This window comes from Canis aureus, chromosome 9, assembly GCF_053574225.1.
Source record: "Canis aureus isolate CA01 chromosome 9, VMU_Caureus_v.1.0, whole genome shotgun sequence".
Taxonomy (NCBI): domain Eukaryota; kingdom Metazoa; phylum Chordata; class Mammalia; order Carnivora; family Canidae; genus Canis; species Canis aureus.
The window spans coordinates 67,370,087-67,391,345 of record NC_135619.1 but is presented as its reverse complement, the minus strand read 5'-3'; the positions used below and the strand labels follow the sequence as shown (position 1 = coordinate 67,391,345).

General features: G+C 41.1%; 1 protein-coding gene across 1 annotated transcript in view; it reads left to right on the top strand.

Moving 5' to 3' along the window:
* The first annotated feature begins 1,222 nt into the window (after positions 1-1,222).
* DICER1 (dicer 1, ribonuclease III) overlaps positions 1,223-21,259 on the top strand; it is a 72,740-nt gene continuing 52,703 nt past the window's right edge. The window contains 2 exon segments of the mRNA XM_077910467.1: positions 1,223-1,424; positions 14,820-14,953. The gene's annotated coding sequence lies outside the window, so the exon portion shown is untranslated.

Below are 21,259 nucleotides of genomic sequence, written 5' to 3'. Positions count from 1 at the left end.
CACTTCAACATGTATTTGATAAGATAAATGACAGAACATGGAAGACTCCTAACTCTGGGAAACGAACTAGGGGTGGTGGAAGGGGAGGAGGAGGGCGGGGAGGGGTGGGGGTGACTGGGTGGCGGCGGGCACCGAGCGGGGCACTTGACGGGATGAGCACTGGGTGTTATCCTGTATGTTGGCAAATTGAACACCAATAAAAAATAAATTTATTATCAAAAAAAAAATAGGATAAATGATCAGTGTGCGATATCCTACATCCCCTCCCCCGCCACCTCCGGGGTAAAGAACACCTGCAGGAGTTCCAACCAGCACATCTGAGCCGGGACAGGCCAACTTTCAAGCGCCCAAGAGCCCCCAGGGCGCTGGCGGGCCCCGTACGCAGCGAGGTCTCTAACCACGCGGTAGGTGCTAAGCGTGAAGGCTGCAGGTGTGCAACACGGTCCTTGTTCCCACGTCTCCTCTGCGGTACAGTTTCTCTGCATTTAATTTTTTTTTTCCTAATAAAGCCCATGTTACAGCGGGGGGGGGGGAGGGGGGCAGCGTCCCCTGCAGGAGAGGTCTACGTTTCGGGACCCATTGACAGGATGCTCTTTAAGCCAATCCCTGCCTCGGCGTCCAGCCGCACTGTAGTCGGCAGAGGTTGGCGACCTATGCAAATGAGTAATTTGCATAAGTGGGGCCGCGCACGCGCGCTCCGGCCGTCCCAGTTCCGGGGGGTGGGGGTGGGGTCTCCCCAAATGCCGAGGGCCGCGCGCCCGCGGGGCGGGAGGGGCGGGAGCAGCGGGCGAGCAGGAGGGCCCTTTAGGAAGGGGGGCCGCCGGGGGGGCAGCCAGAGGGGTCACAATGGAGCCGGACGAATTCCGAGAGGAGCCGGCGCCCCTGAGCCCCCGAGCCGGCGGCGAAGGGGCCGGGGCGCCCCTGGTCCGCCGTGAGCGCCGGGCCGCACGCGCCGCCTGGCTTCCGCCTCCCGCGCCGCTGTGTCCCGCCTCCTGAGTGGCTGCGGCGCCCCGGTTGACCTTTCACCGCCGCCGTCCGTCCAATCAGGGGCTCGCTCTCATGCCGGAGCGCGGCGAGCGGAGCGTGGGGGCGCGCACGCGCGCGGGGGGCGGGGGATTCTCCGAGCGGCTGTGCGCCGTCGCCGCGGGCCGTGCGCGGGCTGCGGGCGGGCCGGGCTCTGCGCAGTCTCCGCAGGCGCCGGCGGGAGGGGTCGAGGCGGAGGCGCGGCGCGGCGCGGCGCGGGCGGCTGCAGGCCCAGGTGAATGGAGTAACCTGACAGCGGCGACGAGGCGACGCCGGCGAGCGGGGGGAAATGGCGGCGGCGGCGGCGGCGCCGGGCGGCACCGGGAGGCCTGGGCTGTGACGCGCGCGCGCCGGAGCGGGGGCCGATGGTTCTCGAAGGCCCGCGGCGGCCCGTGCTGCAGGTGAGGCGGGCTCCCGCGGCGGCGCTTTGTGTGCGGGGCGCGGGGGGGCGGCCGGGCGCGCGGGCGGGGGAGGGGCGGAGGGCGCGGCCTGGCGGGGCTCCCGGGGCGGCGGGGGAGGCCTGGGGGGGCCCCCGGGGCCGGCGGGCGTTGACAGGTCCCGCACGGCGCACCCCGGAGGCCCGCCCAGGACTGCCCGCGCCCGCTGGCAGGTGCCCAGGTCAGCCCCCCCCCCACCCCCGCCGCGACCCCGGGGGCGGGTGGCCGCGGGGCCATCCTTCCGCCCCTCCCCTCCCCTCCCCTCCGATTTTTTTTTTTTTTTTTTTTTAATGTGCCCGGAATGCCTCTCGAACCCTGCAAAAACGAGCTTTTCTTTCTGGAGGGTTTATTTACTTATTTATTTATTTATTGCATATATATATTTTTTTTTTTTCCTTAAATCTTGGGGAAGTCGGTGTAGGTTTGTAGGGGAGCACAGCTGATTGACGTGGATTGCATGGAAGAGGAGGAAAAAAAAAAAAAAAAGGCTGAGCCGCCTGGAATCCAGGCTCTGGCCCGAAGCAGAGCTCACGGACCACGCCGCCCCCCGTGTACGTCTCACGCAGCCCGGGGATCTGCAGGAACGCGGATGAGCGAGGAGCGGTGCCCCGTGGTGTGCAGCCAGGGCTTCCGTGCGAGGGAGGGAGGGAAGGAGGGAGGGAGGGAGTCCTTCCTTTCGGCGACGTGTTAACAGATCCGCCTGCAAAGCCTCGAGCATTCTCAGGACTATCCCACTTTTAAGAAGCCTGCGCTCTTATTAAAGAGCGGTTGCTTCGAGGTCGGCGCTGCCTGGAGGTGCTTCTCCGGCCTTTTTGCATTGTTTCCTCAATCTTTTACGAACTCAGTGTTTTCAGCTGCGTCTTCTGGCACTTGTTCTGCAAGTTGCAGCAGGCTCACGGAATGGAAAAGGGCGGGGGGGGGGGTGGTGGTGGTTAGGAGTTGGGGAACTTCGGAAGTTTTGTGTTTTTTTAAACGTGCATATTATTAAAAGGTGCGCTAGGCCGAGACTGGATTGCCCTAAAGCATGAAGCGACCTGAGTAAGAATAGGCGTTTTAGCCCAAGAGCTCCAGCAATTTGTTAGAGGGCAGATGGTATCACAGGATTGTGAATGAGACTGCTAGGGAATAGTGATTTTAGCACTAGTCGTATTCTGGGGAATGTTATTAATGTTATTAATATCTAGGCTCTGGAATAATCAAGTCTGTTATCGCATAGCGTGGTCTTTAGAGCCAGCTCCTACCTGTGGCACACGTGTACTGTGGAACATATGCCAGACACACACACACACATACACGTGCATGTGCATATACTTAGCTCAGAACTTCATTTTAGGCCATATCAAACTTGCTCTGTGTATAGGTTAGAAATACTATAAAGATTGTCTTTAATATGGTCACTATGAACGTTTAAGTGGTCACGTGGGTTAACAGGTTTATTCACAGCATCAACAGGCTGTTTTTAAGAAAAGGTGTATTAGTGAATTTAATTCGGGGAGAAAAGATCTTTTTCTCTTCCTGCCATCATTTTAGGCTCATGATATCATCTGATCGTTAAAGGTTAAGACTGCCTACCGTAGTACGCCTGTGGCTCTTTGTAGGAATTGTAGAGCAAAGTTGTCTTGCTGTTGCGAAGTTGTCTTGTCTTGGTTTTAGAAGACTGTTTGTTTTGATGTGGCTCATGATTCTTATTTGATAGTGATTTCTGTGGTGTTACATAGCCGGTGGTTCTTTTGGTGTAGTGCTACCTTCTAGGAAAGATGACTTTTATGACACTGAGATAATTTATTCCCTGCCACTATCTGACATTTGAGATGCTGGTTTCGTTTCAGAAAGTAGGTATTTCATTAGGGGTTCTCTCGCTCCATGACCATAACATCCTGTGGTCGTTACTTGTGGCACAGGAAAGAAGGGACAGCTTTTTTAATAAAACATGCCTCCTTATTATGTGCCAAGATGTTTCAACTGTTTTCATATACATTGTCCATTTAATCTTCACTGTGACCATGAGGCAGATTCAATATTGTCCTTACTTTACATGTTAGGAAACTAAGACTCAGCTTATTGACCTGAGATATGAATCTGGAAGTGGCAGTCAGGATTCACTCATGGTGTGATTTCAGAGTCCTTGTGTGGGGGCTCTAAGCATTGTTGTGCCAAATGGATTTTAGGAGAAAAAACTGCATAACATGCAGGCAAGTCCTTAGTTAATATCTATTGAATGAATGAAAGTCCTAACCTTCAATATTTTGGTGACCTCTGATTATCTGAATAATTCAGATTTTTTTCCCTTTTTTTTGTGGTAAAATATGTATTACAAAGTTTACCATTTTAACCATTTTTTAAGTGAGCAGCTTGGTGACATTAAGTATATACGTGTGGTTTTGTAACCATCACCACCATCCATCTTCAAAACTTTTTCATCATCTTCAACCGGAGGCCTGCCCGCATTAACCACTAATGCCCTGTTCCACCCTCCTCCCAGACCTGGGCAACCTCCACTCTTCTGTCTCTGGTGATCTGACTGCTCTGGGAACTCATTTAAGTGGAGTCCTAAGATAATGTCCTTTTGCGACTGCCTTATTTGACCTAGCATAGTCTTCAGGGTTCATTCATGTTGTAGCATGTGCCAGAATTTCCGTCTTTTTTAAGGCCAAATAATATTCATTACACACACGCATTTTGTCTATATTTCTGTGGATGGACACTTGGGTTGCTTTTACCTTTTGGCTTTGTGAATAATGCTCCTCTGAACATAGATATACAGGTATCCGTTTGAGTGCCTGCTTTCACCACTTTTGGATCTATCCTTAGTAGCCGTCAGACTGTTTCTCAGTCATCAAAACACTAGACTCAGAATTTATTGCAATATGAGTTTTCTGAGGGTTGTTCCAGGCAGTTATACTAGACTATAAACCACTCCTCCGTGTCAATAAAAGACTTCAATCTCCTTGAGGCCCAGGATTTACTCATTTTTTTATGGTCTTACTTCCTGTCACTGACAAGTGGATGTTCAAGTAACTGAGGTCATTCAGTTGCTTCATCGTGAGGTTTTGTTGTGCTCTGGGGGATGCTAGAAAAGACTGGGAAGGTCCGTGTTTAACTTGTGTAAATATTAAGTTGAAGCCAAGTGATGTATCTTGTTTACCTTATGCCCTGCTTTTTGGACACTCAAGAGTTTACTTTTTTCAGAAACCCCAATGGATGTATATATATTATACTAGCTGTTATTCACAGGTTTCTTTGTAATATTTTTTTTTCCTATCATTATGCACTAATGATTTGCCAAAGTAGACAAGAATCTAAGGAGGCGGCATTATCTCTTTGGGAGTTTACCTCCTTAGCCTGTGAGGTGGATCTTATTTCAGTTCTTATTTTCTGATTCTTTGATGTTTACCACATTGTTTGCATGATACAGGCTGATTTTTAGTTACAACTGATTTCTGCTAAAGTGATTCTAGTATTAGTACAGATTATGTAGAGACAACTGTTTATTACTTTATTTTTTGTCTACTTTGAGAAAGGATTTGAGATTGTCTTAAAATAATAGGTTTGAGAAGACTAAATGTAATGGCAGAGGTTGAGGGGTAGAGTATGGAAGGTGCTAGAGGGTAATTAGAGGAGAGGCTTAGGGCAAGGATGGCTCAGCATTGGTGCGTAACTAAAGATGTTTTTCTTTTTTTTAATTTTTATTAGTCAAAGCAAAAGAGGAAATAAGACTAATTATAGTTGGCATTAATTTATGAGAGGAAGTATACCAGGAGAAGCAGACTTTTCTCTTGTACGAAGAATAATTAATCGTTTGGATTCTTGCACAAAATGACATTAACAATATATAGAGAAAATGTTTTACAAATGATAGAGAAACATTTTTCACCTGCCATTTTACAGAAAGTGTGTGAAAGCCTTAGGCATAATAGAAAAGCCTCAGTAATATAGGTGTGCATTGTTCTGGTAATTTGATTCATTAGAGTTTAGTTAATTTATCTTTGAGCTGATGTCCCTGAAATATCACTTGTCTCATTCAGGCTTTTGACAGATGCTGAATAACAATCCATTCACAAATGAACTCCTTTCTTCCTTTCTGGACAGTATAGGCAGTCAGGATTTTCCACCACCTTTCTGCCAGTCTTTAGGAATGCGTGTTGTTTGCCTTTCTTATGTGGTGGTGTATACTCAGTGAGTGAATTCAGAGAGAAAAGCATTATTTTTGAGATCTAGCCGATGAAATTTAAATTTTCAGTCATGTAAAAAGGCCTTTGTTAAAATAAATCCAAGTACAAAGTGGCTCTCCTGTTTATCTGAAATTGTCAATGAATTGTTGCTACTTTTAGAATACAAAGTTGCTTTACATTTTAAATAAGTGACTAAGAAGATGCTACAAGAAAGCATTGTCTGAGGATGTCAGGAGGACTGTTACTAGGAAGAAATAATTACATTTTGGTCATAGTGTTTCATTTTTGAGCTCATGGGTGATACTAAATGTCTTGGCTGTGTAAAGGTTTTTAAGACAGGAAGGATGTCAACAAATTCAGATTTGTTGAATGAATAGATTAGTTTATATTTCACTTTTAAAATAAAAGTATTTATAAGCTAAGATGGATTTTTGGAGAATAATATTGCTTATATATTAAAGCTTTTTTTTTTTTTTATATTAAAGCTTTTTAAAAAAATTATTACTGGTGGCTTAGTCTTTGAGTATCTGCCTTGGGCCCTGGGGCGTGATCCCCACGTCCTGGGACTGAGATCCGCATTGAGCTCCCTGTGGGGAGCCTGCTTCTCCCTCTGCCTGTGTCTCTGCCTCTCTCTGTTTCTCATGAATAAATAAATAAATCTTTAAAAAAATCATTATACTTCTGATTTCGGACAAATCATGCTGACTATTGTTTCCCCTTCATTTGTGATGTCCACATGACTAGGTACATAGGAACATTGTTGACCAAGACAAATATTAAGAATTTTGTAGAAGAAAAGTGCTATAAGAATTGGGAGTTTTGCTGGTATTGAAAGCTTTCTCAGTGTTGAAGTGAGTTTAGCCTCACTGATAGTTGTATGGTGGTTTTGTTTTATCTGCTAGCTCAATGTATATAATAAAGTAGCGATTTAAAAAACATTTGGAAAGTCCCCTGGGAATTAGAAAATGTCAGCATACCTGTTCAGAATTTTAAAAAGAATGTACTTAACTGAAATAATAAGAGAAGGATCTCAATTTAAAAATTGATCTTTGAAATGATGTTAGAAAGGTTCTTTGACTAAGGAGTTGGATCAGTAACCATATTTGAAGGGGAAAAGAAAAGCAGTAGACTTGTCTAATACTTTGGGATTCCAGGATTTCTGTCTTTCTATTGGTAACAGCCCAGGAAGGCAAAATTAACATGATGAACCCAAAGGTTTGAATGGCCTCTCCTTCTCTCACACATCCTGCTGCCCAACTGTGGCTCATGAGGAGCTCTGACCAGTGATCTTTTAAGCTTTTGCCACCTTGCAAAATTAAATATTAATATTTTATCAGAGCATTATAAAGATGTTGGAAGAGCAAGTGTTTGATGTCAGAGAGACCAGGGTTCAAATGTTGATTTCTTCCAGTTTGTAGCTGAGGAGCCTAGGGCATATGACAATCTTTCTGAGTGTCGCTCCCTCATTGGTAGACTGGTCATATTACCTCTTGAGGTTGTGAGGAAAAAACGAGTTTCTTAAACCTTCAGCCCATGTCTGGCACATAAACTACTATTTGATAACATTTCGCTGATACTATTTTTCATTTATCTGCATTACAGAAAATCTTGCTTATGTTCCTAATGTGATTGTATTGTGATTCCCCCCAAATTATTACTATAGAGATGTATGTCCAGTACATTTATAATGGAAGATGAAAGAGAGGAGGGCTTGACAGCAATATTTCATAGGAAAGTTTCTATACTGAGAATGGTCTACACTGTATCAAATGGTCCAGCTGTCTAATTGGGTCTCTAACAGTGATACCAAGTGTAATAGTGCCTTAATATTGCTAGCTCTCCCTTAATAACCATTCTTCTTCTTTTTTCTAAAGACTTTATTTATATTTGAGAGAGAGAGAGAACACAAAGGAGGGGGAGAGGGAGAAGTAGACTCCCTGCTGAGTGGGGAGCCTGACTCCAACTCGATCCCAGGACCTCAGGATCGTGACCTGAATACTTTTTTTTTTTTTATTAAAATTTTTTTTATTTTTATTTATGATAGTCACACAGAGAGAGAGAGAGAGGCAGAGACACAGGCAGAGGGAGAAGCAGGCTCCATGCACTGGGAGCCCGACGTGGGATTCGATCCCAGGTCTCCAGGATCACGCCCTGGGCCAAAGGCAGGCACCAAACCGCTGCGCCACCCAGGGATCCCGGTGACCTGAATACTTAACTGACTGAGCCACACAGGCACCTCCTCCCACATTATTCTTCTATTAGACCTGAGTAAATGCAAGATCCTTGAATCTATATTTCAAACTGTCATGAACTTTTTATGTATCTATCACATGTCCTTAGTGTCGGCTAGTGGTTCCCACTCTTTGGAGACTACTGATTTGATGAAAGATGTGAATCTGATTTCCAGAAAAATGTACATGCTTATAATTTTACATACCATTATGGGAGTTGCAGGGACCCCCTCCTGCATCCCATTTGTAGATGCTTGATTAGGATATGTCTATGCATTTAAGACAAACTATAGGTTAACCGAGCAACACTGACACAGTTCTGAATGACTGAGACGCAAGTTCCACATGATAGATGAAATGTAATGAACAGTGCAAAGTAATGTGTGGTTAAGAAACCTGGCTTTACTTCTAAGTAACTAGCTGAGTGTTAAGGGCAGGTCACCTTGCCTTTCTAGACTTAGCTTTAATTTTCTCACTAGTAAAATGAGAACATTTATCAGTCTCTAAATATCTTATAGTCAGTAATCTTTGAACTCACAATTCTGGGACCTCTCCGTTTTTCAGGCTGAGAACCTTAACTAAATATGAGGCATGGAAAAGAGAGGCTACATTTCTCTGCGTATTAAGGTTTCTGTACAGTGACCATGAGAAAGGAGACGGTGGAATTGTGAGCTTTTCTGAGCAGGATGGAAACCCCTGGGAAGTCGTCTTGAAAAGTAGAAAGAGCTAGATTTTGCCTTGAACGGGTGGCAGAGTCGTTTGGATACAGTGGAGTCTTCATTTCCTGTTTCTGCTTCTAGTACAGCTTAGTAAATACTTGTTAACGAGGGAAAATCTGATAAACCTTCTAAAGCCTTCTATCCGATCAGTATGGGGAAGAGCAGGTAACCCATCGAGAGGCCATCAGGAGGAGAAAAGTGTCTAACAGACACCCTGGCATTTTAATTTTAAAGGCTTTTATTTCGTACATAACACTATACTGAGATTACCCAGCTTTTCTCAGTCTTGTTTGTATAGCTAAGCATTAAAAAGGAGAAATCCATGACTTCTAAATCGTTATACGTACCTGCTGCATATAATAAACTCAAGAAATTTGTTAATCTTAGACCGAACATAATTTTGGATATTTTCAGAAAAAGGCAGGATTTTGTTGATAAAAAACATATGAACAAATGACAGAACAACCTACCTTAGGCATTTTTTTTTTTTTTTTACCTTTTTTTTACCTTGGGCATTTGAATGCAGTCTGTAAATTGAACTGAAAAGGCAAGCTATAATTTCTTGTCTAAACAGTTTCTTCAAAAGAATAATTATTTTTTGCTTATTCAATATATGGCCTTCAGTTTTCAGCCCTTCTTCAGTAAAATATGAAAAATAAAATATTGCCAAATAGTGCTATCCTTTTGGGATATGTTTGTAAAAAATCTCCACTGACATATGATGTGGTACTGAAGGAGGATATTGTTTTTACACTCAAATCTTTGTAAATAGCTAGTTTTTGTGTTGCTGAACATTGGGAGAAATCTGGGAAGTTTTTTTAACTTGTGAGTTGGGTCTGTACTTTGGCCAAGAAGAGGGAAATAAATAATTTTCTTAAAGCCTTTTTTAAGCATGTGGACATGCATGCACACACATACTTGCATACATATACACACAATACACATGTACATGTATGGGATCTGTATTATCTGTATCTGCAGCAAGTGTTCTGGTAAAATGCTTACTTGTGTGGTCTGTACTGAGCGAAGACAGTTGCATGGAATGTTGTAGTTTCTGTAATTTTAATTTAGTTTATTTCACCATGTCTGAACTCCCTTTATGATAGTGATCTCTTTTAAGGTAGTACTTTTCATTTCACTGGAGAAGTCATTATGTAGTATTTGCATGTTTCGTCATCAGCTGTATGGAGTCAAGATACTAGAAAAAATGGTGAGCTATATAGTCAGTTATTGCGCGTTTAATGAGCACCTATGTTCCTAGACTAGAAGGGCCAAGGGAGAGGTCACGGACAGAGCTGATTTCAACTGCCAAAGGCTTTAAAATTAAGGCAGTATTTATTTATATGTGTATGCAGTTTCAGCTAAAATTAAAATACTCAGTTTACTTCTCTTGATTTTGAATTGGATTTACTCTTTTTTCAACCGCCTGGTGAGATCAAAAGGAATGTATCCAGAAGTAGCTTATTTTGACTGGCATATCAGTGTAAATAGACACCTCCTCTGAGACCATAGTTTATCGCATATCGTGGAAATACGTTTGGAGTCAGACTCTTAAGTGTAATTCCACTTCTCCCATTTATTGGTCAAATGGCATTGGGTAAACTATTTCAAATCCTGTAAAATGAAGATGAGATTTGTTTCAGGGTTTTGAGAATGAAATTAGGTAACAGAATTTGAGTGCTCAGTAAAGGTAAATCTTCGTCCTGTCTCACATATGCACCATGGCAAAAAAAGAATTTTTACGTATTGCATTGAGGGTTGTTTACTTCTCTTTCAAAATAAACTTTTAAATGGCATCAGTTTCAGCTGATAAACAGGAAAGTGCATAAATTACAAGGAAATGCAAAGTGTATCCAGGCATTCACACCCCTCCACCCCCTGGCCAAAAAAAAAAAAAAAAAAAAGGTGGGGGGGACACACCATACTGACTTTTCCTTATTTTTAACTCTATGTAGTTGAAGTTATATGGTATGATTTTGTGTTGAGTTTCTTCACTTAACATCTTAAGTGTGTGAGATCCATTCCATTGCATCAACTGATGATGTATGGCATTCTGTTATATGAATATGTCAGTATTAACTTGTCTGTGTATTGCTGATGGACATTTGGTTTGTTTCATTTTTGGCTGTTAGGGATAGTGCAGTTCTTAGTTCTTGTGGATTTTTTTGGTGAATATATGTGTATCAGTCAGGTATACATGTAGAATGGAATTATTTGGGTTATAGAGTATGTGTATATTCAGAGCAGATATGTTCTTTCTGCTCCACATCCTTTCTCACACTTGATACTGTGTGTCCTCTTCATTTCGGCCATTCTGATGGGTGTGGTAGCAGGTCCTTGTGGTTTAATTTGTATCCTTCTAATTGCTTATGGAGATTATAGATCATTTGATGTCCTGTGAGTTAAAGTCCTCTGCTCAGCGTCCGTGTGTACTTGTCTCCCTGTTCCTTACTGATTTGTAGAAATTGTTTATGTGTCTCCAACCCTGCCTCGCCTTTTCACTCACATAATCAGTTCATGTAATAAATAGACATTTTAAATATTAATCTAATCCAGTTTGTCAATTTTTTCCCTTTATAGTTACTACTTTTAGTGTCTTGTCTAAGAAATTTTAACTCATTCCAGGAACATGGAGGAATTTCCTTTTCTTTTTTTAAAAAGATTTTTTTTTTTTTTTTATTTGAGAGAAAGAGCATGAGCAGGGGAAGAGGGAGAGGGAGAAGCAGACTCCCCACTGAGTGGGGAGCCTGATGTGGGGCTCAATCTCAGGACCTTGAGATCATGACTTGAGCCAAAGGTAGACACTTAACTGACTGAGCCACCCAGGCACCCCTCAACTGACATTGATTTTTGTGTATGACTTGAGGATGGAGTTAACGACTCACTTTTTCCATCTGGATACACAGTTAATCCACTAATTAAATAACCTCATATAGGTGAGTCTCTTTTCATAGTCTGTTCTGTTGCATTGTCTCTTCTTGTGCCGTTACTCACTCTGTCTTTAAGTATTGACACTTTATATTAAATATCAGAAAATCAGTTGACTTTTGCATGTTAAGCCATCCTTGCATTCCTGTGATAAACCACACTGGTCATGATCCATTTTCCTTTTATATATTCCTGGATTCAGTTTCCTCCTATTTTGGTTAGGAGGAAATTTTCACATTTTTAGTTTGAGACATAGGTCTATAATTTTCTTTATTGTAATGCCCTTGTCAGATTTTGGTGTCAACTTTATACTAGTCTCATAGAAGGGGTGGAAAGTATCCCCTCTCATTTCAGTCCTCCTGAAGGGTTTGTTTTTAAGATTGTAGTTATTTCTTTAAAGGTTTAGAAGCATTCACTCTAGTGAAGCCATCTGGGCTTGGGAGTTTTTAATAATCCATCTTCTTTAAAAGCTATAGGCCTCTTCAAATGTTCTGTTTCTTTAGATTGTGTTTTTCAAGGAATTTGCTCACTTCTCCTAAAATACTTTCTTGAGTGGCTACTAAGAAGTAATTGATACTAAAGATAATCAGATAAAACTTTGCTCCATTTGGAAAAACTACAACTTTTTAAGAGATTGTTAAGTGATTTAATATAAAGAGTACTCTTTGTTGTGGTTTGTGGGAGAATAAACTGTGGTTAATGCCACTCAAATTAGGTTTTTTATACTCTTAGAATTTAGGCATAAGTGTGATTTATATGAATCAAGTTAGTTCCCCGAAAACAAATTATATCCAAAAGCTATTGCTATGTGAAATCTGTAATTAGATTTGGACCTATTTTTTTTTTTTTTTAATTAGAAGGGGAGTAGGGGCAGAGGGAGAGAGAGAATCTTAAGCAGGCTCTACACCCAGCACAGAACTCCACACAGGGCTCGATCTCACAACCCTAGATCACGACCTGAACTGCAACCAAGAGTTGAACACTTAACTGCCTTAGCCACCCAGGTGCCTCTTGGAGCTAAATTTTTAACTTTGCTACAGTTTGGATTAATTGTTTTCTAAAGACTTGAATTCATTTTGGATTAATTTGACTAGTGAATTACAATTTAACCTGTTCTTGGATTGTTTTTAAGGGATTGTTGCAGGATTGTTTTTAAGGGATAGTAAAAATAAAAATAAGTAATTGCAGGATTGTTTTTAAGGGATAGTAAAAATAAAAATAAGTAATTAAAGTAGGAAATAATAGTATCTTAAGAATTCTTTGGGAGTGGGGCAGTCAGTATTCAATTAAACTTTACCTAAGTATTACTTATTAGTAGTGAGAATTGTTGGCATTTATTCATTTATTCAAAAAGATCCCACTTATGCCAGGCACCTCATTTGGTAGTTTGTTCTGGATGCACAGATTTACTATCTTTTCACTGAAACTGTTGACTTTCTGAAAAAGGGACAGTGGTGATGAGACCTACAGGCTGAGGAGCAGTTAGCTGGGGGATGGTAAGTACAAAGGCTCTGGGGTGTAGGAAGGAGTTGGTGGAGGTGCTGAGAGATTCTCAGAGCTGCAGGGAGGTAGCAGAGTTACCTAAACCCCAGTTAGAGATAGATGCAGGGCCATATGTAGTAAGGATTTTGGATTTTATCCTATGTGCCAAGGGAATCCGTTAAAGATTTTGAGCCATCTTGCTATATCTTGGTTTGATTCATGTTCTCCATACCTAGTTATATGCTTCTTTGAGCTCCCATTAGTACTCTTTTTTTGTTTTTAATCACTTTTTTTTCCCCCTGGGACTGATGCTTGGTAGCCTGGGCAAGAGGTTGAGTCTGGCAGATGACAAATATTTACTTATGCTTTTAGCGTTGCATACTGTGTGTGTCTCATTGTCCATTGCCATTCAGACAGTTTACTTATTGTGTAGGTAGGTCCCTTACAGATGCCAAACTTTATCCATGCAGTAAGGTGTAAGCAGGTGTGGAGAATTCTGAAACCTATTGAGCGTCCTTGCACCTGTGCTGGTGTTCGGGCAGTGTCGGATACTAACAACACGCTGGCTTTGCAGGGTATGGTAGCTGCCAGTTTTGGCCTTTGGTCTAGTGTGGATTCTTCCCTGTGTTCGTTCGTTCTTTTTTTTTTTTTTTTTCATAAGAGGGTTATTAATACCCTGAGAAAGATGAGCCTGAGGTTGTAGTTTTGGTTCCTGCTCCTTTCCCACTCTTTATAGTCCCAAAATATGGCAGTAATGCCAAGTGCTCTCAGTTGTCCCTTCAGCCAAGCATCCTTTAGCAGGGCTCTTGCAGGGGCTCACCTCCTCCCTCTGGTACACGAAGTTCTCTTTTTCACACCGAACATCGTACCCCTGTTCTTAGTGATTTGCGTATTTTACTTAGTTAATGAATTACATGGATATGTTGTGGGATTCTGTTGGGGAGGAAGAGGAAGGAGCCAGAAGCTGGCATGTTCGCAGGTCCTGTGGTAGACGTGAGGCTGAGGTGGAAAGGCAGATGAGGTCATTTCAGGATCTTGTGGCCCACAAAAGGACTCTGTCAGCACTGCCTTTGGAGCCCCCTCTTTTCCTCTCTCATCTGGATTCTTTAATATGTGTGTACTGGGTTTAATTGTGACAAAACTGAGCAAAACAAGGGTGGTGACCTTAGGAGGCTGCATTTATTCTCTACTTTTTGAAACAAATCTCTAATTCCCGTAATGGATATATTCTTTGAAATTGTATTTAGCAGTAATGAATCTTCATCTTTCTTAGTAGATTAGTTCAGTTTTTGGAACAGTTCCAAGTTCCCTTGATAGCTGAATGTGGATCTCTACGTGGAAATGTGCAACAGGCAGCTAAGTACAGAGAATCGTTGCTAGAGATAGGGTAACCAACCATCTGGGTTCCTCCACGATTGGGGTAAGTGGGTGGGTAGTGCCTGGGACAGGGGACTTTGAATGTGCAAACAGGGGGAGTTCCAGTATAATCCAATGATAATAACCAGGAAAAGGAACGTCTTCTCTAAAGGAAAGAGTTAAACTTCAGAAGCCTCTTACTTATTGTATAGTCTTTTTCTGTACCTGTCTGTGGGCCTTGTATAGAGATTTGATCTTGGCTGAGACGAACGAGGGGAGAGCCCTAGGTGTATGCTGAGATTAGAAAGGTAGAGGCCCAAATCTTGCTTGAATTGCCCAGGATGAGCTTCAGATCCCTGCGGAGCTGTATATTAAGGTCCTTTAGGATGTAGCTCCTCTCTCAGTGTGGGACGAGTGCTTCAGCACACTGCTTGTCATTTCTGCAACTTGACTTGCCTGGTTTCCTTTTAGTGCTTCTCTACATGCTGGCTCCTCACCCCCATGATGCCCTGTTACTGTCCCTTCCCTGACTGGTGCTGTCACCGCTCATCCTTCAGAACTGCCCTCCAGTCAGCTTCTCACCTTCTCCAGAGTACAAGTTTGCAGTACGTATGTCTTGCTCAATAAATATTTGTCGAATGAATGAATAAGGGGCAGGAGTTAAAACAAAGGTCTTTTAAGGGGGGGAAAATCACCTTAAGTATCAGTTTTTATACTACCCCGAAACACAATTGGATAATACCCATTTTTCTGTGTTCTGATAGTCAAACAGATATATGTCTCTATATATCTATATAGATATATAGATATATATAGATATATATCAATATTTAGCAGAGTTTTATTTTTAACTTTGTTTATAATACTTTCAAACTTAAGCGTTGTCAGAATAGCATAAAGAATTCCCATGTCATTACTTAAATTTACCAGTAGGTAACATTTTGCCACACATTTGGATGTTTCTCCGCATATCATTATTTTTCTGAACCTTTTAAGAATAAGTAGCAGGTATTATGCTCTTCACTACTGAGTATTTTCAAGGTGTATCTTCTAAGAATGAGAACATTCTCTTATATTATTACAATATAGTTATTGAATGCAGAGAATTTAGCATTGATGGTGATAGTTAAATTTCATCAGTGTCCCTACAGGGGGAGGAAAAAGGTTTCCCTCTGTGCTTTTAGTGGGTGGAGCCTGTGAATTAAATTAACAAAGGACAGATTAATGAGAGGAAAGATTTATTTTGCATGCACACTGGAGATTCACCCTGAAGGAGTGGAAACCCAAGGAAGTGGTTAGATTTGAGAGAGCTTATATACCATTTTAGTAAAGGGCCATGTATCGTGGACAAGTGACAAAAGAACGGGAGAATTGGGGCTTCTAGGGGTGGTAAATTGTGGGAAGGTGAATAGATGATGGAAAATAATAGGGATTATTTTAGCAAGGTTTGTTTGTGCAGATGCAAATCAATGCCGTCTGTAGTGATAATTATCCTCTCCTCTTCCTGGTACTGGAGTGCGGAGGAGGGACACTCACAAAGCGACATTTATGTCCTGCTTTTACACAGAAAGGGAAGGGGCAGAGAATTTCTCCGGTATCTGCTATTTCTCTGTTGCCTTCAGCTCAGAGTAATTCTTAGGCCAAGGTGGCATATTTTCAGGTGGCGTATTCTGATCACCCTTCATTCCAGTAATGTCCTTCATAGCAGTGTTCCTTCTCTAATCCAGGATTCAGTCCAGGAATGTAATGTACATTGCATTTGGTTGACATGGTTATTTACTCTTGTAATCTGGAATGGCTTCTCAGCCTTTAGTGTCTATGATACTGACATTTTTGAGGAGCACAGCCAGTTTTGTAAATTGCATCTCTGATTTGGTTTTTATGCTCCCTCATGATTAGATTCAGGGTTTGCACTTTTGGAAAATGCAAACTTGGAAAACTACATAAATGATATTTCCTTCTCAGTTCATCAACGTTTAGGAGATACATGTCAGTCTGTCCCAGTATTGGTGAGGTCACTTTTGTGGTTATCTGTCAAGTTTGCCCAAGGTGAATATATCACTTTTCACAAGGGTTCATAGGGCATCGGTGCAGAAATACTTTGAAGTGATGTGAATATTCTTTTGTAAATGTCATCCAGTAGTTTTAGCATCCATTAATGAGTCTTGCCTCAGTTACTAACATGGTTAAAAATGGTGATTTTTTTTTTTTGTCATTCCCCCCAGATTTATTAGTTTATGTTGAATAGAATTTTAACTGGATTTTAAATCTAATAAAACCATTTCTAAAATGAGTCTTTGGGTTTCCCTAGTTATGTTGTAATAGAACTATATATTGTTGCTGAAGCATTTTCAAGGTTTGTATCAGATTGCATTAGCTTGGAAGAGGATTTTGCAGATGTTGGGAGATCTGGGAGGATAGGCTGGAGAGACGGCATAGCAGGATGCTATCAGAATTATCCTGGTGCAGTGGGTGCCTCTAACTTTGGTGGTTTCAGGTCAGCCCTGAACTTTACTTTGTTAGAGGAGGGGCTAATGATGGGGGGTCTTAAACTTGTTAAAATAACTTGGGTTGTTTCAAGTCTTTTGAAAGTAAGAAGTATCTAAATTGAATTTATATCTGACCTACAAAAAGATAACATATTAACGTAAGGTTAGATCAATAAGGTTTATACTCAACATAGAATTAAATATCTATACTTATGGATATTTCCAACTTTCCTTCAATTCCAAGTAAGTCAAGGATGAGATTATCTCTCCTTTGAAAAATCTTACAATTTTGGAGGAAAAAATAGGCAATAGTAATACTGTCTTCTATGGGACAGAAGATACAGATAAGCCCTGATTTAGGTGGTACAGATGGCCCCTGTGTGCTGTATGAGAGCAGAATCAAATAATAGAGGTTTTTAGGTCCTTGGGGGGTGAGGGTGAGTGGCAGTTGGGGCCCAGAAGCAGAGGCTCATGTGAAGGTCAGGATATAATTGTTACAGCATTTTAGGGAAAGCAGATAACAGGGGTGGTTGAATGTCTTGCACATAGCTACATTGTGGCGTTTTACCCCTTGCCTGGAACTTTTAATATATTTGCTTTCCAGACTCATTATATTCAGCAGTCTCTCAGACTCCTTTTGTCTCAGGACTGACCACTAATTTTAGTATTAAAATTAATGTGCATGCATTATATTGTATTAAAATAGCTTAACATAGAATAGTGGTCTTTTATTCCCCCCTCATAGATATCCTTACATGGTATATAAAGGATAAGCGAGAAGATAGACCGTGGTATATAAAAGATGGTCAAAGGCAGCCCTGGTGGCGCAGCGGTTTAGCGCCGCCTGCAGCCCGGGGTGTGATCCTGGAGACCCGGAATCGAGTCCCACATCGGGCTTGTTGCACGGAGCCTGCTTCTCCCTCTGCCTGTGTCTCTGCTTCTCTCTCTCTCTCTGTGTCTCTATGAATAAATAAATAAATAAAAAATCTTAAAAAAAAAAAAAAGATGGTCAAGAATTGAGTAGATTTTAGCATTTGTTGAACAGTATTTTTATTGAGTAAAATACAGAAACTTGGAATCAAACATTAACCTTAAAACTCATCTTGAAAGTTAGCGGTGTATTAAGTATTTATCTCTCTTGAAACAAAACTGAAGGGTAAATGTCATTATAGAGAACTTGGTAGGATGGTTCTGGGTGCCATTTTGGTGCGTTGGAATATTGTCTTTTAAGAAGTATTCCAAGTACGTGGACCATTGGCTGGCAGCCTAGAGATATTTCTTGTATGGAGATTTTGATGGATGATACTTGTTAAAATGCTGTTTAACCTGTATTCAATTTCAGTTTAGGATAAATCTAATTTTAGGCATAATGATGTTGAAATATAAACACAATATATTTGTTACAGATTTACAGAAGCCCGGAAATTTATTTGGTTAATAGAGTAGTGTAAGAAAAGAAGGCTAGTGAATTTGTGGTTTAAGTTATAGAAACTGGGGTAAGTTTTAGCCACATTTAAAGGCTTACTGGAGAAGTTTTAAAATTTTGTTTTTGTTTTCTGTTTTTGTTGGTTTGTTTTTAACCTAAAACCTGGGATCAAGAGTCACATGCTCTATGAACTGAGGCAGCCAGGCACCCCCAGAATCGTTTTTCTCTAACTATTGTCTTCCTACAAATCATTTTCAGTGTGAAAGTTTGTTTTCCAGTTTTAAAGTCACAAACTGTTCAAATTGTGGGAAATTTTAGAATGCGGAAAAGTTTTAAGGAAAGAAGGAATTAATTGCTCATGTTAATAGTCCAATCCCATCCTCATTTTTGGGGTGAATTTTCTCTCTCTCCTTCCTCCTTTTCTTCTTTTGTTCAGTTTTTATCTTGACTTAGTCATGATCGTCCTCTAAATAAAAATGCTGTGCTTCTTTTGCATTGTATGTTGGACCATAAGTATTTTTTTTTGTTCATTGTAAACTCATCATTTTTTTTTTTAAACTCATCATTTTTAATGGTTCAGTTGCATTGTATCCGGTAAAATGAACCCCGGTTTACCACACCATCTCCTCATTCAGTATTAGACATGGAGCACTTTCTGCTATTTATAAATGGTAAAGATGGAAGGAGCATTTCTGTATGAAATTTTTTTGATATCAGGGTCATGAGTTTGAGTCCCACGTTGGGTGTAGAGATTATTTAAATCTAGAGAGAAATGATTCTCTTTTAGGTTAAAAACAAACCAACAAAACCAAAATATTTTAGGATAGATAATATGCAAGGATTTTAAATTAATAACGACAGATCTGTCAGGGAGCAGGAATTCCTGTGTTCTTTAAGGTCCTTCAAGCTGGGCTAAGACTCATGCTGAGTGAAAGAGATTAACAGGAGAAAATCAAATACCACAGTGTACATACGGGGAATCTGCACAGACATGGAAGTTCCACAGACAGGAAGGCAGAGGGAGAGGTGCGTAGGTGGTCCAGAACCAATGGGAAGGAAAGGGGCCAGGACTTCAGAGGAAAGGAGCGCTCTTCCTGGGGCGTAGGGAGAAGAGCAGATGTTTGGTAATTAGATGTTTGCCCTGCCAAACAGATGGGTCAATTAAATAAAATTGATCTCTGCTAATAACCCTGATTCTGAGAAAGACCCTTGCTTTAGATTCTTTTATGTACTTAATGGAGAGGCAAAAGTTTCTTTTGAGCCCACACGGTCTCAGTTGCCTTCAGTTCAGAATAATCTCTCCTCCAAAGTGGCCCATCTCTATGCGTCCTGTGTTGGCCCCTACATAACAATGAAAAGTGGGAACGTTTCTCTCGTGCTGTGTATTTCATTATCTGAAGATATCAGTATTTAAATTCTTGAAACTATTATACCTTTTCTTTTCTCTTTGGTCTCTCAATCTTTTGTTTAACCTTAGTCTTTTCATAACCTGTATTCACCAAATGGTAGTTGAGAAATCCTTGAAATACTTATTTTATATACCATGGATATTTTGGCTATTTGCTGTATTTTTATCTTCTCAAACTTTAATGATTTCTTGCCCATAGTATACCATCTCATTGCCTGGCAGCAGTTAAGTGAAGTAATGTTTTCAGTGATGTCTGTGGAGCCGAACAGAAGCATAGTATTTTTCAGTTTTTGCTTTTAAAGAGAACTAGTGGACACAAAGCTATTTGATTTCATTTCACATTGTATATTGTGTTTTGTGATTTAACCTTGATTTTCATTCTACGGTAAATTCATGATGATTAGGTAGTTTGTGGTTGGTGGTTTTCGGGTTTATCTGGCTAAAAATACTGTATAAGATCTTGTGTACTTTAAATGGTAATGCATTTTCCATGCTGAATCTTAGGATCAATAGTGCATTTTAGATTTTCTTTAAGAAGTTTCTTGAAGTCTTAGGAATTGCTTGAAAACAAAGGTTCTAGATAGAGATAAGTGTGGTTTTGTAAATACTATCATGTATTGGGCATTTTTTGTGTTGCGAGGACTTTTTTCCTACTGAGCTTAACTAACATACATGATCTTACTGAATTCTCAAAATAGCCAGAGGTTATTTTACAAGCACGGAAACCATCTCATAGGTAGCCTGATAAGCCGTGATCTTTTTGACACAGGACCCCTTGCTGACTTTCAGATGATTTTTAAATGAAGGATACTTAAAAAAAAAAAAAAGGTTTGCTTTCCAGATCCCCAGTGGCCTTCCTCTGGGCCCCTCCTACACAGAAGGCCTCTCTGAGGAGTGACTGTATATGAGAAAGTATTAAGGGGTGACGGTATCACCTTGGCTTCTGAGGGTAAAACAGCTGAGACTCCTCCTGCTCCAACTTTAATTTAGAAAAAGGAAGATTGGTGGGAGTAGTTTTTAAACAACTTGGATCCTTTCTGTGTGCAGATTCCTTTTTAATACAGTTAAGTATTTGCACACTTAGCTCCATCTTCATCTTAAAAGCTCATCTCCCTAATATAGATGGGCAGCATATTTTAAGATTTCTCTAGTATTCAAATTCCAAGAAATGGAAATTTGTTATTTGGCATGAATATTATTTGAGAATATATTTTATGTCTTTTTTTTTCTTAAGATTATATTTCTTTATTCATGAGAGACACAGAGAGAGGCAGGGACACAGGCAGAGGGAGAAGCAGGCTCCCTGCGGGGAGCCTGATGTGGCACTTGATCCCAGGACCCTGGGATCACAACCTGAGCCGATCCCCATCCCTGAGCTGAAGGCAGACGCTTAACCACTGAGCAACCCAGGTGCCCCTGTCTTTTTTTATTTTTAAAGGCCAGTCTTGAGGAAATTAAAAACAGAATTTCCTCCCCACCCAGAAACCTATCCACAAAGGTAGAGGGAGGAAAACAGTTTTATTACTGGGTGAGCATTAAACCAGAGTGTGATGTGAGTCACAGGCTGTCCACTGAAGAGATTCCAAAA